The sequence below is a fragment of the Netta rufina genome (genome assembly GCF_964035555.1).
Source record: "Netta rufina genome assembly, chromosome: 7".
Lineage (NCBI taxonomy): Eukaryota > Metazoa > Chordata > Aves > Anseriformes > Anatidae > Netta > Netta rufina.
The window spans coordinates 758917-777146 of NC_140130.1; positions in this window are offsets into that span (position 1 = coordinate 758917).

Consider the following 18230-nt stretch of genomic DNA (forward strand, 5'->3'; position numbering starts at 1 on the left):
GTTGTCTAAAGAGGCTGTGGGGTCTCTGTGATTGGAAGCATTCAGTGCTTGGCTGGACGAGCCTTCTGCCACCAGATTGCTCTTTGAAGCTAGCCCTGCTCTGAGCTAGGTTGGAATACTTAGCCCTCCCAGTGCTCCCTTCTAAGCTAAATTATTCAATGATTTCTTGATTCAGAGAACTTAGCAGTAATTGCTATTTATATAGTCTACTTAATAATGGATGTTATTTGATGTTTGTATCATAATTTTCTGACCCTATTCCAAAAAGATATCTGTTCTCTTTCCCTGCAAGAAGTCCCTTTTACACTCTTGAAAATGATCAGACATGACCAAAAGAGCAGCAGTTCCAAATTAGGGGAGCGTTTTAGTGCAAGCTTCTCAAAATGTGACCTTTTGTCCAGTTTGGTTCAAAAATACTTTTTAAAGTATCAGAAGTTTCCTTGGAGCTAAATTCTGTCTGGCAGTCGCCATGCACTTGCACACACATCACCTTAATTCCAGGTAACATAAGGCCTGTGCTTTTGGCTATCTTCCCCTCTGGCCTCATACTAAGACTTTTCAGCAGGATGTTTTGAAGAAATATCGAGATTGGTGTTACCAGCAGCCTGCCTTTCGTTTTGTTATTTCTCTTTTGCACAGCACAGATGAGACTTGGTGAGTGGTCAAAGTGCACAGGGAGGCACCGTCACTGCCCGACAGGAGGAGGCTGAGGTGCCAGGTGGATGGTGGGAGGGCTGCAGAGGGATAAAGAGAGGCGCCCAGAAACATCAAAGCTGGGAATACAGCCTATGTCTCTTGGTCTCAGAACAGTGTTATCTGACAGAAAAAAAGCTGTCATGGGGGGAAAAAAATCATTAAGAATATGTCTCTTGCTGACAACAGTCTGCCTGAGGTTAAAGACAGAAAGCAGATGCTGTTAGACGCCTTCCCAAGGGTTATTTTTAAGGTTACTCCTGCTCGCTAGATAGAGACAACAAGATGACATGAGGGAAAAAGTAAGGGAGACACCAATGCCTGCTTCATGCGTGTGCCAGCGGCAGGAGGGCAGCGGGAAGAGGCAGCCCTGCAGCCTCCAGAGGGTGCCGGGTGCCCGCCACCAGCCTGGCCACCGCGCCAGGAGAGGTGCAGAGGTGCCAGGCGCTGCGGGCTGGGGCGGGCAGGGCCGTGAGCCAGCTGAACACGGGCACCAGGCGCCTGGCAGCAAAAATGGGGCCATTCAAACAAAACAAAACAAAAAACAATGGTTGCAGTAGGATTCAGCAAAATGTGAATAAAAATGTGAACAAAAGACACAACTCCTTTTGGAGGATTTCCTAAGTGGGTTTTGCCTTGCAGGGAACTTGCCACAGCCAGAACACTCAGAGTGCACCACGGTTTCCTTGGACACAGCATTTTCTCTAAAAGGTTCGTGAGGGAATCGCTCAGTTCTCACCATTTGATTACTAGTGAAGCAGTGTGTGCTGAAAACGCGGTGGGTGTTTCCACCACAGGTCTTCTGCTGCCCTCCAGAGAACATCCAGCTGAGTACTGTGGGAGCTGTGGGGCTGCCCTTCCGTCTAAGCAAGTTGTGAGAAACTTATACATCAAGACCTTGGTTATTTCTAACTTCCATACTCTGCATTTTGAGATAAAAACAAAGGTTTTGGTCAACTTTACTCTATTTTGCTTCAGGATGGCTTTGGCAGTAAGCCTGTTCTAAAGGAGCCCACAACTGTGTTTTAACACAGCAAGCATTGAGTTACCTCCAGATCCACTTCTCTCAACTCTTTCTAGCAGCTGCTGTCAAATGCTACCTTATATATGCAAACCTCACTTTATTGCATATTAATAATGCATGTGTTGTTTTTATTAACACTAATATTCCACTCGCAAATGTAGCTTTACTAAATTTTCAATTTGTATAACAATGGCCATACACGTTAATACACCTGTGACTGCGAATACCTTTTAGATGGACAGTTGCCCATTAGCTTCTTAAACAAGCAATAGTGTCACCTCATTACCTTATACAAGAAGACATCAAAGGTTCAATTCCCAAGACAGAAATCTTCATTTTCTTTGCTTTGTCTGGCAGTTCCCTGCACAATAAGATACATAGCAGGAGTTGTTATTGTAAGGGAAGAGGTAATGCAAAGTTTCTTGATTGTTGTTCTTTTTTTTGCTGAAAATTTCCAGACTTTTCATTTCAAACTGCTGCACAAAGATGTCTGAGATCTCACTCATAATATAGATTGTCACATTTTCTGCCAATTTTATACTTATAAGCCAGAAGGAAATTGGCATTAGACACAGCTTTGTTTGTTTATTTTTTATCTAAAAGTGTCAATAAAATATTATAACCTATATCTGAGAAATGTCTCCCTGCTGCCCACGTGCAATATTTTGCTCGCTGCTTCCAGGCAAATCCTTTGTGCCAGGATGCATTTCCACATGGTAGGTACTGCGGGAATCACCTGATGAGCAGCTTTGCCATTCCTGCCATTCCTTTGTTGCCTTATGCCCTCAAAGAACTTTGCTTAAGCCGAGAATTCAAAGTTATTAATTGTCACCGTGCTGACTTTTTTTGGCTGCCTTGAGCTTATGTCACTTATTACAATATATAATGCATCGCAGCTGTGAAATGGGGCACCATAGCAACAAGGGCATGTGGGAGACGGCTATTAAACCAGAAAGGTAGGTGTGACAGAAGGCCTGGGGTTTGTCAATAATTCATGCTTTATGGCAAGAGGAAATTGATAAAAGGCATTTAAAAAGAGGTAAATCTATTATTTTTCTGTGATCACGTAGCACATCCTTCATGAAGATGTGAACTAACACCTCTAATAAAAGGTAAAGGACACACAATTCAGAGGCTGATCACTCAGATCTCCATTTCCTCACTGTTTCCCACAAATCAAAATGAAATACTGTCCTTGAAGGCAAGAAAGGATGAGAAGCTTCCCAGAAAAAGAAGGGACAAGAGCCAACACTATAGGGACAGAACCGTTTAGCATTCTGCGCGTAACTTTGCACCGATGCCGCAATGCCGCCCTCGTAATGCACACAACTGCTCGGCCTAGCAGGAGGCAGGAAAAGTTTCTGGGAACCAGGTTCTGGACACACAGGAGCTCCTAATCACCCTCCCTGTCACTAAGTACCCTTTAAAGCCATGAGATGGATGCACCTGCATTTCTGATACAAGCGTTTCTTGTTTTCTCCTTGCACCCATTCAACCTGGTTCCTAAGACAACTGCTGCTTCTCAACAGATGGGAAACCCTCAGCCTCCACAGAGAACAATTGCAGAGTAAGGATTGGGGGATTGGTGGCTTTGTTTTGAGTGAAACTGAGACAGCTTGCCTTTTTCCTCTCATTAAAATATACCGCAAAGGGGCAGAGCTTATGAGCAGAAAAGACACGGGATGCAGGACAGTGTGCGGGTGCAGCCGCAGCAAGCACCAGCCCTGAGCAGTTCCTGCACAGAGCCCTCGGCTGCAGACCTCGCAGTTGCTGCAGGTTTCTGTAACGTTCCCTGCATTGTATGTGCTTGTTGAAGTGTTGTTGATGCTTTTCTATCCAGAAAGAGAAAAAAAAATCTCCATCCTAGGAGAAAAATCAGTTTCCAGGATACCAATGTCATCAGCAGCCAGGACAAGCTACTTGTTCTCCTCATCAGCTTTTGTGGGAGCAAAAGCACCTAACCACTTGCCAACATACAGTACGTGGCCGGAAGATTAGCTGTCGTGCAAAAAGGAATTAATCATGAGCAGCGCTGCTGAAAATGATGGAAATATTTAGGTGAACAAATACTATCACAGAAGAAGATAGCCTAGGTTAATAGCAAAGAAGGAAAACTAGTGAAAAAGAAATAAGTGAAAATATTGAAGAAATGAAAAATTCACGATTAAGTGCTAAGAGAATTTTGTAGTCAACTTATAGTGATAGAAGCTCCTGTTTTGGCCAGCAGGTCTATAGCTCTTCCCTAAAAGGAAAGACGGGGCAAGAGAAAGTAAGAATAAGACAATTAAGCAAGGACTCTTTTCATCAAAAACTTGAGAATAGATGCCTTGGCTACAATGCATTTCCATTCCGGTTTAGATTGATGTATTTATCCAGCAAAATCTAGAAGCTTTTCTGAGGTGATGTTGCCAGTGGTGGCCTGCAGAAGATTCTGAAAAACACTAAGGGAGACAGGGAAAGGAAAAGTCATCCTAAAATTAGATTGTTTGCTCGAGTGTATCCAAATGAGATTATGGTGTGAAAACCTACATATGTTCATCTTTCAATGCACCACTAAGTAAAGAAAAATGCAAGATTTGCAATATAAAACTAACAAGATAAACAACTGCTGTAAAACAAAGGCATCTTCCTCAAAGCCATCAGTCTATGGTATCTGGAAATCCCTTTTGCTTTGATATTTGTTCAGTTTGGTATAATTTTACTAACGGTGAAGAATGAGATCTTCATTATAATCCACTACTACAAAAATCTAATCTACTGATCTAATGTAGAATATAAATCTTTATTATAATCTGCATGGTCAAGCAGCTCAGATCTCTCTCATCTCAGCACCCTCTCTGGACCCACTTCCTTGTTATACACGAAGGAGCTGGAATATTGCAGGTGGTTTTAACAGTGGAGGAACCACACAATGATGCGACATCACGAGGTGTATCTTAAACTGACTTCTGTGACTGAACACACCAACATTTTCCTAGCTCTCAAAGATCAGGTATTTCCTGTGACTATTACAGATAGTATTATAGGGAGTTAGAGAAAGAAAGGCATCGGTTTCATAGCCCTGATGATGTTCAGTGCAGGTATCTGTTTTCTGCAGTTCAATGCTGCCAAATATTCAGTGTGGGGAAGGGGACAGGCTTCAGGGGAAAAAGAAAGAGAAAAATCTTAGATGTATGTGGAGTCAGCAAGAAACTCCATCTATAACTGAATTAAAAAATGAATTGACCCAGGTGACCCAGGTCCGGAGCAGTTTCATTAGTTGTGCGTGTGCAGTAGCTCCCTCTGGGACCAAGGGAGACCTGTTCCTCTGCATTTACGTGTGGCCTCAGCCAGCATGAAGGTGAACAGATTGTGCTTTAGCATGTGGCACCATTAAGCCTGTGTAAGAACATTTCTGTGCAGCTTTATCATAGGTAGCCTACAAAGGCTTCCTTTTAAAGTTGTACATGAAGTTACATTGAGATTTTACATTTTGCTTTTACATTTGCTGAATTTAAGCAATGGATCTCTCTTCTCCCTTTACCTTGTGTCCCATTCCCTTTCCAGCAGCCATAAAGACCATCTGGAAATATACCAGTAAAAGATTTCTTCAAAATTGGTCAAATGCATTTGCACAGAAAGCTCCTGCCAGCTTTTTGCATAATCCTACCATGTCATTCTTATGTTACCGAAAGCTAAGGTATTAATGTCCCTAAGGGGAAGGGATTGGTGCTGATGGAACAGAGCTGGCTACAGATAGTGCTGCATTATGGAAGTTCACAACTCGTTCTCTGGGAAAGGCTGGCAAAAGCCAGCCTTCCTGGGCTGCATGTGGAAGTCATGGAGGCTTTCAGAAGTAGTGTGCTATAGAGCTCGATGTTGCTGAAAAGCTAGCAGTTGTCTCAAGTGTCTTATTAGTCCCTTGCTTTGTTCTTCTGAAGATCTTAAAGGTTGGAGTAGATGATCTTGGAGGTCTTCTCCAACCCACACAATTCTCTGATTCATAACAGCAAAGCCATCATTCCTTTCTGCACCATGCGGCCAGGGAGTTCTACTTGCAGGTATTTCAGAATGCACAACGTGGCAGACACTCCTTGGAGGAGTAACCCTAGTTTCTTTAAAAGCTCTTTCGCATTTTAAAAGCTACAGAGAAATATATTGTAAGAATTTCCTTATGAATCACAAGAACTTACTGTACTGTGTTCTGACAGAAGGGAAGTCTATGGTACAATTGTCTCCTTTGCAGTTTTTGTTTCACAATAGAAGTATTTTCTTCCATTTCCCCTTCTGTATGAATTTATTTTTCCCCCATAGCATTTCATGTTCAGCAACAATGCTAATTTACCAGCTATTCTTTGCAGCCCTGTTTAATTCGTCATGTACATGTTTGCATTTCGATTATGCACTTCTACCTTTTTTTAATTGGAACAAATGGCAGTAAAAGCACATTAGATATAATGTTTACATCCAAATATAAATAAGCATGAATTTCACATGCCCTACAACAAGAATAAAATAAAATTCTGCATTTCATCACCTAGCAAGGCCTACAGCATGAGGCAGAGGGAGCAGATATCCAGCACGTGCACCAGAACCTACAAGGAGTAGGTTGAGGAAAGCACGATGAAGCTCCACGTCGCCTCCCAGCACGTTGGAGAAGGCCTCCCCAATCTGACTTTTTCCTAAAAAGGCAAACATCACCAGTGGCACCATGAATGTACATGTAGCCCTTCCTTCTCATGGTCACAGGCATCTTAGAGCTAAAACAGCCCAGGGACAGCTGCAGGCATGTCTGGCTCGCACCTTAAGCTACTGAATGACTCTGAATAAAAAATTAAAAAAAAAAAATCAAATGCCAGTTACCCTGCTAGCCAGGTGAAATGAGCGCCCATGATAGCTCAGAACGATCTCTGGAAAATGAGAATCCCAATCTCCTGCTTGTTTTCTGATTCTTAATAACCTTTGGTCTCGAACTACACTCATGCCATCTAATGAATATGAATAGGGATAATAATTTCCAGAAGCAGCATAGCAATAAGCCAAATTCTGTGTTATCCATAGAATTATTGGAACTGTTTCCCTGATAATCATCCAAATGCTGGTGCAGGGAAAGACTGAATTCTCTCAGTTACAAGTTTTTCACAGCAGCAAACGCTCAGTATTTAGGACATCAGCTTTAAGACACTTCTTTTTTCCCCCCACACTGGAAAATTCCATAGCAGAGCTTAAAAAAGCTAAATAAAACGAACCTCTTGCTGAATGTAATGGAACAAGTGATGCTTTTTTTTTCTGTCATTTCTTCCTTTCTTTACCTTTGGCAATCTCACTCTTGAAAAGGGCAACTGAAACACCATAACTCTCCAAAGCTGAAAAACTTTCTTCCTCTGAGTTTCGTTTTCGCTGTAGAAAGGGTTTAGAAAAGCTGCAGAGCAGCAAGAAAGTACAAGAGTAAGTAGATAAAAATAACCAATGAGGAAGAATAGATATCACTTACTACACAGAATGTCAAAATAGAAAATTGTCTGTTTCTCTGCCTATGTCTTCCCAGACTTTGCTGGGAGGGAAGCATTAAATATTGAAGCACTTGAAGCTATAATTTATTTTAATTATCGTGTTGAGAAAGCCACCAAAAACAAAACAAACAAACAAAAAAAAAAACACAAAGAACAAGACAAGAATTACTTACATCAAATACCTCAAAATGGCAACAGCCTCAAACATTTGAGGGGGAAGGTGAGCAGGAAGAGATGCGTTTCCCCGCCAGGAGTGAGCCCTGGGGGGCTGTTATCTCCAGCTGCCCAAGCGGCCGTGGCTCGCCCCTCTTCTCTCCCAGGGGAAGGGCAGGTGATAAGCACGGATCTGCTGAGCCACGAACCCACACACAGCACTGGTGTGCCATAACTACATCACTTCAAACATCACCAGCCAAAGCAACCAAATATGTGTGCCACTGGCTCTGGGACACGCGGCCAGGGGCTGTGAAAACATGGGTCTCACGTGCAGGACCTGCTCCTTAGGGCTGCGCGCTGGCAGCCTGCAGCAGGTGCCAGGCATGGAGCTGAGCCATGGGGCCTGGCTGCACGCAGCTCCGGGAAGCGACTGCACTGTGAGCAATGCTAAATGCCCCACAGATACAGGTTTCAGAAGCTGTGGAGGAAAAAGGATCCCTGAGGATGCCCAGAGGGAAAAAGCACAAAACAAACTATCCGTGCAGCCGCTTATTTTGAGGTTTAGCTTTTGCTGTTGTGCTGGGAGGTACAAGCAAAGCGAGCGCCAAGGAGCAGATGATAACGAGTTATCTCAGTTCTTGCCTGCATCGTGCATGGGCTCTGAGGGCCGGCTGGAGACACGGCTCACTTCCACCAGCACACAGCACTGAAAGGTGAGCAAACTCTGTTTCTGACAGCCCTGAGGATGCCCTAGTCTCCATTTCCTCCCCAGCCCTTACTGCTCGGGGAGGAACAACTCACACTGATGAATAACAAAGAGGAAACAACATTTTCCAGCAGCAGCAGAAGGGTATGAAACCATCTTTTTGCTGCAGTCAATCCTGCACGGGTCTATTAACCTCATCAAAGAGAAGACCCAGCTGTTTAAAATAACAGCACAACAGCTTTTCTGCCGCTTCTGCTCCACCAGCAGCATGAAGCCTCCTAGATGGCTCCCCTTGCAGAGCTCTGGCTCTGAAATGCTCCTAGGGTAATGATCTGCACCTTGGGAATTTGGAAACAGTGTTCTGCTCTTTAGGAAGAAAAAAAAAAAGCATGATATAAGGGCAGAGAAACATAATGGTCGGTTGACATAAAGGAATAGGCAATTTTCACAAAGTTTATCTGCAGCAGATCATAATTTTCAAATGTAAAGCCTATTCAATGAGAGAAGAAATCAAACAGAAATATATTGAAGAACATATTCCTTGCTTTCTTCCTCAAGAGAAGGGTGGAAAGTACATTAGAGCTGGTTGAACAATTTGTAATGAATAATGTAGCTAGGTTCTACCTTTGCTCTGTGTGTGTATTGTCAGTGAACACTGTTTTTTTCCACTGTTTATTCGTTGTTCAAAAAAATATTTGCCAAACAACTCCTATGCATAATCTGTTCTCAAATACAAAAACACGATCTCAATATGAGCACTTATATTTTAGGAAAAATACCTGAGTGATGCAGGCACGCATGTTATGCATAAGTTGCTCAAAGCAAAGTTTGCATGGTAAATTACCATGGTTTGTCCCAAAGTATAATTCAGCGAACAAGATGACTGAGGCACGCTGAGGAGGGCAAACCAAGAAACCCAGCCAGGAGGGGGCCGGAGAAGCGCCCCAAGCACCAAGCCGCTGCTGGTGAGTGAACACAGGGAGACTTCTCACGGCTTTGCAGTTAAGCTCACAATTAAAAGTAAAATAAAATGAAAAATGACTGGCTTGAATTCCATACACCCACAGCTCTGCAGGGCTTTTCTCTAAGAATATAAAGTACCTCCTATGTCCACCACTCTGCTATTTCTCAGGCTTTGCTCCCCCTTTCTGACCCTCAGCAAGTAAATTAGAGTTATTTCTCTCCTCGCTATTGCATTTCAAGTGCAAGCACATTACAGGGCTAATGCATTTACAGCCATCTCCTGAGCTGGAGTCTCTTCATTCATACGCTGGCTCCCATTAGTCTCCCAGTAAGCCACAGCCCGCAACCCCTTGGTGCTCAGGTCCCAACAAGCTGGGCAATCACCCCCTCCTGCAGCCGGAGACAGGCCCGAGGCATTAGGTGCAATCATATCTTTGGAGGCACTGTTGTGGCTGCAGTGCAGCGAAAAGAGCATCCTAAATTTCCTATATGGGTAATCCTGACAGCTTCTCCCAGGGACTGTGATCTCCAGCCACCACACAGCTATTAGTTTGTTCAGCAACAGGGGCCAAATCTGCCTGAGGTTTATTATTGTTTTATATGTCACCTCTGAAACGTGGCCTAGGACTGTGTTTGTAATGTGGTTTAGGAGAGATGAACAAGAGTAGGCAAAAATTGATGGAAGTAAAAACCCCATTTTCAAGCTTCAGTGTCTACTATTAAGGCTGAAGAAAGGACAGATTGGCTAGTAAAAGGAGCACATCAATTATTTCCTTTTGCTTTTATTATGGAAAATGCTTAGAGGGAAAACAGACATGGCATCACCCTGTATCAGCAGATTTAGCACTTGCTGGAATAGATGAGAGCACCATAAACTCTGATCCTGTTAGAATGAGAGAATGTTTCTCTGCTTCGAGGAAAAGTCGACAAATCTCCCTGGATGTGGCTCTTTTAAGAGACACCACAGGCTTCAGAGATAAATCCCCCATGCTGAACAGCAGCATCACCCAGTCAGAGCCCCAGCGGTGGGAAAGGTCAAGAACAGCAAATAAAAACGCAGTATTCGCTCCCACCCCTGTTTTTATTATTAACAATTAAGAACAGGAACCCTTGATACAACCCTGTCGGAGATGAGTGGAAGGGCAGCACAGAGGTACTGCGGGGGTACAGAAGGGGTTAGTGTCATTGCAATCCAAGCGTGCACCGAGCTTTGCGTCGGGACGTGTAATGGAGTGCTTTGTGCTACACCAACTTGATTTGCTAGAGAAAGTCATCAACGCGGGTGACAATTCAGTTCGCAAAAAAAGATGATTTTGTATTTAGAAGACAAAGCATTGTGGGATGAAAGCAGAGGTAGATGCCAATACCAGACTGTTTTTCGTAAAGCTGCTGGGATGCGTGGGGAAATTGGCTCAAATGCACATTTCATTCAGTCCCTGATTTACTGCTGTTAGTCTTCGTTCTTCCAGCAACTCAAAATATGCTGAAGTAGAAATAGAGTTTAATCTAATCTAAGAGGAGTTCCACTCTTTACTACAGCAGGCTCGCACAGACATGGGCGTCACCCTAACTCAATTATTTTTTGCTTCTTGTCTTCAGCTATGCTGGCCTTTGCTGCTCAGTCAATGAAAGCTGTTATACAGCTGACAGGAAATTTCCCAGTTGAAGAATATGCTGAGTGCCAGCTGAAACTTGCTGAGTGCCATTTCATCGAGCAGCCACCGTGCCTCTTTACAGTGTAAGTGATAGACTCAGGCATGAGACCTCTGAGGCCCACAGCTGCCTTGGCCCTGAATGTTGTTTGCCTGCTCTTAAAGCATCTTGTCCTACGTGCCAGGTATTATTCAAGAAGCCTTTTGAAATTAAGCTCTCTTCTGGGTTGTAGAGGTGTGCTTTCATTTGTATTTTTTAACGTGGATATCACCTTGCTTTTTTAGTATGGTGAGGACATGGAGGTCTGTTGGCAATCCCCATTCTACCATAAATTCTGAGATTTGAGACTTAGCACATGGCGCCCACCCGAGGCACGCAGAGCAATGGCAGAGCTGGAGACGCATTTAGGACAAGTCAGGTTCCCAAAGCTCACTTCAGGGAAGTTACGTACCTAAGAACTCCTTGCTTTTGAAAAAACTTCCTTGGGCATATAACTGGGCAAGCAATGTCATTTGTAGAGCAGAGCCACCCCTACGCCTCTGTCACTCAGAAACTATTTAAATCAAGTGTATGCAGCTTTCTGCTGAAGGCTGAGAGGCACAACAGATGACCACTGGATATGAAATTAAACTGTTCTCGGCTGTTACTTTTTTTTTTTTTTTTTATGTGTTCACCTCCCCTATTACCTCACTCCCCCAGATGCCAATGCCAACTGTGCCCAGACACCAGAAATTAACACTTTGTCTGTACACACCTCCCAGCTTTAGGGCTGACCTGTGCGTGTTACTGAACTAAGCCACTTGCACATCTGCTGGGTTCTGTCTGCACTTCCAAGAACTGCAGCAACATTTTCCAGTCCCCATTCCTCTCTGAGAACACTCCCTAGACAGGCTCCAAAAGGTAGAGCTGCTGTGCCCTGAGGTAACAACGTTGTCAGAGAGTGAATTTTTGGCATAACTTTCAAAGGCTATAAACCATTTCATAGACTAACGACTCCAGATTGCACTGGCGTTAGGAGAACAGCCCACAGGAAAGTTGAAAAGGTGGCTTTTAGGCATTTGTTTATATTCTAAACTTGATTTACCCCTCACTGGTCAGTCATAAGCCATTTACATTTCTCATTTAAAACAGAGCAGCTACAAATCCGTCTGTTATCTAAGCATGTCAGAAATGAACCTTAGATTGTTTCTTGCATTTCTTTTATCGTGCTAGTTCAAGTGCACGCCACGCATGAAAGCTTGGTCTCTGCGTTCTTCTAGCCAGAAGCTTTTAATCCTCTTAATGAGCGACTTACCCATCTTACTTAGTCTGGTCAGATACAAAATCATCTGTGCAGCCAAAGAATTACAAGTATGGAGCAACACTGCATGAAATTACCTCAAGGATCTCCATATGGCTCCTGCTATCTGCAAGACTATCCTACCTAATAAACCCAGGGGATTCAGGTAACATATTTACAAACCCTACTCATCGATTTTTGCCTCTTTTCCTCTCCTCATTAAACAAGACAGGTTCTCAATTTAAAGTCACCAGTTAACAGCTAAAAGCAACTTTTATAGGTTCTGTAGCAAGTAGGAGTGACAAAAACACCTCCTCTATCACTTCCTGTACGTCAATAAAATATAACGTGATGAACCATCTGCTGCTCGTATACTGGAGAAAGGCTGAACAACACATCAGAACCCATCTTGTCTTTTCTGGGTTGTCTTCATGAGTTAAACGTAACCCTCCCACCATCTACATGGCAGAGCTTCTGACGTAGCTTTGGGGTAGCAGAAGGTACTCCACACACTAACCACCTTCCCTGCTTCCATTCTCACTACAACCAGCTCACAGTGACTGAAAACACAAATTTAATTACCAAAAACACCGTTTATGAATTTCTTACAATTCTCCACAAAGGACTAGCTGTTCAACACTGTCAACAAGGCAAAAGCAGTGAAGGTATGGCATTAATGGTCAACCCGTGCATCTGGGATGCTCGCATCTGGAAGAAAAACCTGAATATAAGTCAGGGTACTTGCATACTAGATGTAGGGCGGATGGGGAGCTGAATGCCCCCAACAAAGTTGTAGGAAATGCATGAACTTGGCAGGGGTACGCATGGGGAGGCACACACCACAGGGCAGAGACAAGACAGCCCAGCCTCCTGTGTGGCTCCTGAGTGCTGAGGAAAAGCCGTGCAGGAGGGCAGTGGGACACCAGAGTCAAAGTTAAGGCTAACACCCATCCCAGATGTGCACTTACCTCACTAAGTGTGGAAGCAGTGCAGCCCCTTGCTGCGACAGCAGCCACCTTCCAGAAGCTGTCCTGGCCCAGCCCAGAGAAAGCTCCCGGCAGCTGCTATGCATGTATGTGTGGTTAATTACTCCTTGCCTCTCCACCTCCCAGCGGGCTCTGCAGAGAATACAAGGTCCATAGAGAAAACTGATAGCGTTACAAATCATTATGGAAAATACTATCTGTGCCCTTCTGCTGGTGTAAAGGCAAAAAAAATGGAGATGAAACTCTTCATTCCTTCTATCATCTGAAGAATAAAAAGGGGGAGAGGACACCTGAAAAAATAAAGACCTTTGATATAAAAGTAGGTCTTAAGTTGTCCTAGATTACTCAGCAGTTTAAAAGAAAATTTTATTTAATTAAGCCTTGCTTGAAATAGAATCAACTTTAGATCAACCAGATTCATGGAACATCAACAATTTAATTTCTGGGTACTATTAAATAATTACTACATATCTTCTGATATTAGTTTAAGCTGAAAACTAATTTCCTTAGTCATGATGGACAAAGGTTCAAACATTAGCATCAATGTATCTGTTATTTCTACAATCATTTTTGTGAATAGTCACTGACAAACAGCTTAGATCTGGTACGTCAGTCTTACCTTGCTCTGACGTTCTGGCTTCACCTGCAATTCAAACAGAAGAGAAGGAGCATTAATGCAGCAGGACGAACAGCAGCACACATCCCCTCTCACCAACAACTGACCAATTCAGCCAACTGCTTTGACAGGAAAGGGAAATCCCTGCTGGTGTAAATATCATAAGACAGTTTTTGGTGTCATTGTTTGTTTGTTTTCTTTTTTCCTTTCTCCCCAGTTTCATCTTGTGCATGTCGATGGCATGTTTTAGGTGGAGGTAGCCTGTTAAATGTCCAGTTAAGCCACAGCTTTCTAGAAGGAGAGATGTCCATACTGTTCTCTTCCAGACATTTCTCATAGCAATTCTTTATTTCCTCCTTCATATATAAAGCTAAAATATTTAAAATATTTTTACTTGAAGTGTTTTTATTTTTGGAACATAAAACAGAGGGACTACTACATTTCTAAGAGTTTCCATTCAAAGTTCACTGTTTGAGGTCTTCTAGGGCTGCTTGGAACTGGGATGGCAGAAGGCTTTTAGATGCATCACAACTTTATGCACTGTCAGAAACCAAGTGATTAATGTGGCTTTTAACTCTTCATCTCTGAACTAAGGTCTCCCAGAAAACAGATTAATTCACAGGTTTAAGAACAGGAAGGTTTCTAAAATAAATTGTTGTCCATATGGAAACTGATAAATAGCAAATCCTTCCAAACCCATTTGAATGTTCTTCAGACCACTACGGCATACACAACACAGCCCGGTTTCTGCATCGGATTTGCCTAGGCTCAGCCCGATGAGCTCACGCGAGCTAACGAAGCTGCCTGAGGAAGGCAGCTTGCTGCCACTGCGTCCTACAGCAGCTGGGAAGTTTTTACACCTCAAAGTGCGAAGTGCCCCCACAGCTGGCAGCATTCCCGTTCTCATGGAACAAAGGTTTCACATTAACACGAGGTAGTTGCCCCTTAAAATAATGCAGACCCAGTCTATCAAGGTGGTAAATCCAAAGCACTGGCAGCCCGGTGTCACCTTTTTATAGCGAGGTGGCTGCTGCCAACAGACCTGGCATTATCCTTGAGCTTAGAGCTGCTCTGAGCAAGACCATGACCCCGGACTATTTTCTGTGTGCCAAGGGTAGGATGGCTTCTTCCTCGCTCTTACGTATGCCTGTTTAACGTCAGACCCTGCCTTTAAGCTAATTAATCAATCCAGCCAAGGGACGTTGATCTGATGCCTGACGCTGACCTCCAGTTTGGAGGAGAGCAGCTCCCCGTACCAGCTCTGCTGACCCCCAACAACCCACCTGGCACCCTGTGACACCTCCGGGTGGCACTGCCACCACTGACACCTCCCCAGCCTGCTGCCCACCTCCCCGTGGGGGGCTGCAGGGTGTCCCGAGGGCTGTCGCTTGCTTCTCTTCAGCGCAGGGACGGGGCTTGCTGCTTCTCTGCAGCCATACCAGAGGCTCTGCTGGCTGCTGGGACTCACTTCTGTGCAGAGTTCTCGCTTTGCAAAAGCCAGGCATTCTTTGCCAGACAGCTGGCAGCTTGGTCCCTCTCAGGAGCTGCCTGTGAGGGTCTTTCAGCTGCATCCCTCCCATCATTTTGACTGGCCGTAGGAGAGAAGCAATATTTAAGCTGACAAAACGTGAGCTGTCAGACACCCTGAGGGAACCATGTCACTGTTGACAGGGTCTCCTGCCATGCCGTAGCAATAACAGAAATTGACTCATTTTGAATAATTAACCTGTGAAATTGCTTTGCTGGGAAAACCTCTTTTCAAGACTTCCATCTTACTGAACGAAAAATAACTGGGGGGAGCGACCCCCTCTCCCCAGAGCCACCCCTCTTGTCTGGAAGCGCCCTGCCAGGCAGCAGGGGTCCCACCGCGGTGACACCCCCAGGGCATCGCCATGGGGGCTCTGCACTGAAGCTGGGCTGGCATCCCACGGCCAGAATTGTCTGAAGCTGCAACACGCTGCCCGTGCTTTTGCAGGGCAGAATCCCATTCTGCTTTCCCCTTTGCCACCAGCGCTGTTTTGCCCGAGCCATTCCTTCACTGCACGTCCTGCTGCTGCTCATCTCTATTTTAGACTGTTGCTTTTTTCCACCGCCACCCCTCATCACGTACATCCATGCCCAAGCCATATAATTTGGGATTAATTGTTCCACTCCTGCTAAATGTCATCGACTTTTGGCTCATTGGCTCATTTCTTCTTTAACATTTTTTATTTAAGGGCTAAGTAAATGGTAATAGCCAAATAAAGCTTTACCCTATACATAAAGGGCACCCTCCTTTTTGAACCCTGAGGACAGTCTTATACCAAAGCATTTCAGTGCAATTTAGGCAAATGCATGAATTAGCATATATTTTATTTCTGAGCCCAGTGGTTCCTTTTCATCCATCATTACCCATTTCTTACTTCTACAGCCTTGCAAAGGAGGAAAAAAGAAATCAGATTGCTTTCCTAAGAAACAACATCCTTACAGAACAGCAAGAAGCCATCTGAAGCTCTCCCTGGGCAAAGTTTGTACTTTGCAGAATTGGCAGGTGCATGCAAGGAATGTGACACCGAGTGCAGTGTTCGTAACGTGCCAGAGCCCTGGCTTGACAGCCAACCGCTGCCTCAGCCATCAGCATCGCTGCCCGCTCTGCTCATACTCACGGGCAGCTTTGACACTCATCTGCAGCGCCCTGACCTCCTCTGCAGTTTGCATTTGGCACACCTATGGTGCTCGTGAAGCAAAGGCAGAGAACAAGCAGCAGAGGCAGGGTTTCTGACCAGGGTCTGACAACCACTGCTTTAAAGCGAGTTGCTTCAGGCTTAATACTGGTCTTTTCCAGAAAAGCGTCTATGAGCAAACACAGGCAGTGAAGCAAACCTGACCCTGGTCTCAAGCAGGGCAGGGCATGGAAAATTAGTCCCAGCAGAGCCTGGTGCAGGGGAGGGGGCAGGAGGGGCTGCCCTGAAAACAGCATCCGAGCGGTCCAGCAATGACCGTGCTGGTGCTCAGGCCTTAAAAGTATTGCACAACGCTCTTTGTGGTTGTCCAGTTCAGACAAAAGAAAGTTAATTAAAGTCTGCTGTTGGTATGCCACGGAGCTGTGTGCCAAGTGATACGCAGCTTACCCCAGGAAGGTGGGAACGACAATCAGCAGCGCTTATGCTTTCAGGCTTCAACACTAATCCAAACTACAGCACTATTATTATCAAAAAAATAACATTAGAAAAGGATACAGAGCCCAGAGCACAGAAGCCGGTGAGTTTGCTCACCCACACAAGCACTCTCCCAGGACAGGCAGCTTGGCACCATGCTGCTGCCCCAGGCCTGGGAGCTGGCCAAATGCTTGCAAGGGCTCTTAGATGAGTTAGCAAATCAGTCCTGGGAATGCCACGCACCATCAGACCATTACCTCACGACTTCAGTGGAAGCAGAGGACACTCAGACCTGCTTGGATCTACTTACCAGGCCTAGAGATCAACCTCAGTATCTTTATTATGCACTTTGAAGAAGAAACGTGAAAATTTTGGGGGAGGACCAGCTTGTTCACACCGAAAACCTCACACGGATTTGCCTGAAGCAATTTGTGAGTCTACAACAACTGGCCAACTAATTCCAACATATCAAAACAGCAGGAAAACAGCAGGAAGAAAAATAAATAAACCAAGGCAAAACCTTAGAAACACTGTCTTTCCTTTCCTCATTTTGGGAAAAAAAATGTGTTTTGAAACTCATACAAATTCACTCCTGAACAAACTGCCCTTGCCCCAACAGCAAGTAAAACGTTAATTTGGGGATTAAACTGAATTTGTTAGATATTTACGCTGGCTTTCTCCTTCCACTCCTAGGAAGGACCCAAGCAAACAAACAAAAAACTAACGAGAACACAAAACCAAGAAGACCTAGGAATTTCACTCCCTTTTGAGCTGAATTCTTTGTTCAAGTCACCACCTGTACAAGACAAAGTGACCAAACAACCCAGCCTCACCACCCTCAACAGCATATTTATACACACATGTTTTGTAAGCCAAAAGGAAAAATACCTTTTTTTGCATCAGTCTAGGGAAGAAGGAGAAGAAAAACAAGCTTCTCTGCAGCAGAGCTGAGGGGCCCTCCCCCGAGGTGCTGCTATACGCGGCCTGCCCTGCCAGCTCTGCTCCCTTGGTTGGGTCGCTTGATGCACCTGAACACCATCAAGGGGGTGGCGCAGACCTGCAAAGCCCACGTCTGAGGGTGGCGTCTCTGTCCCCTGCCTCCCCATCCCTCCCAGCTGCTCTCGTGCTGCACAGTGGTGCAATGTGAAGTGTAAAGCGCTCCCCTGGCTGACACCGTGTGAAGAGCATTGTGTTTTCAGAGCAAGGCGGGCGCTGCTGTGCTTTATGCTCCTTTGGAGTCTAACCTGCCAGCCTTCTCTTACACACAGACATGGAAGGGCTCCTGAAAATGGAACAGAGGTTTATAAAAATAGATCACTTGTACATCTGCTCTAGAGCTCTTACTGTGCTGTGAAATTATACCCACACTATGTTTTGTGATTTCAAAGGCTATGCAATTACTTTTCCTTGGAAAGTACAAAACCCTGAGACAAGTGGATCTCTTGAAAATTCATGTCTTTCTTGTGTACTGCTTTTTTTTTTCTTTTCCCATAATTAATAATTATTTAAACATGTGGTTCTGTTC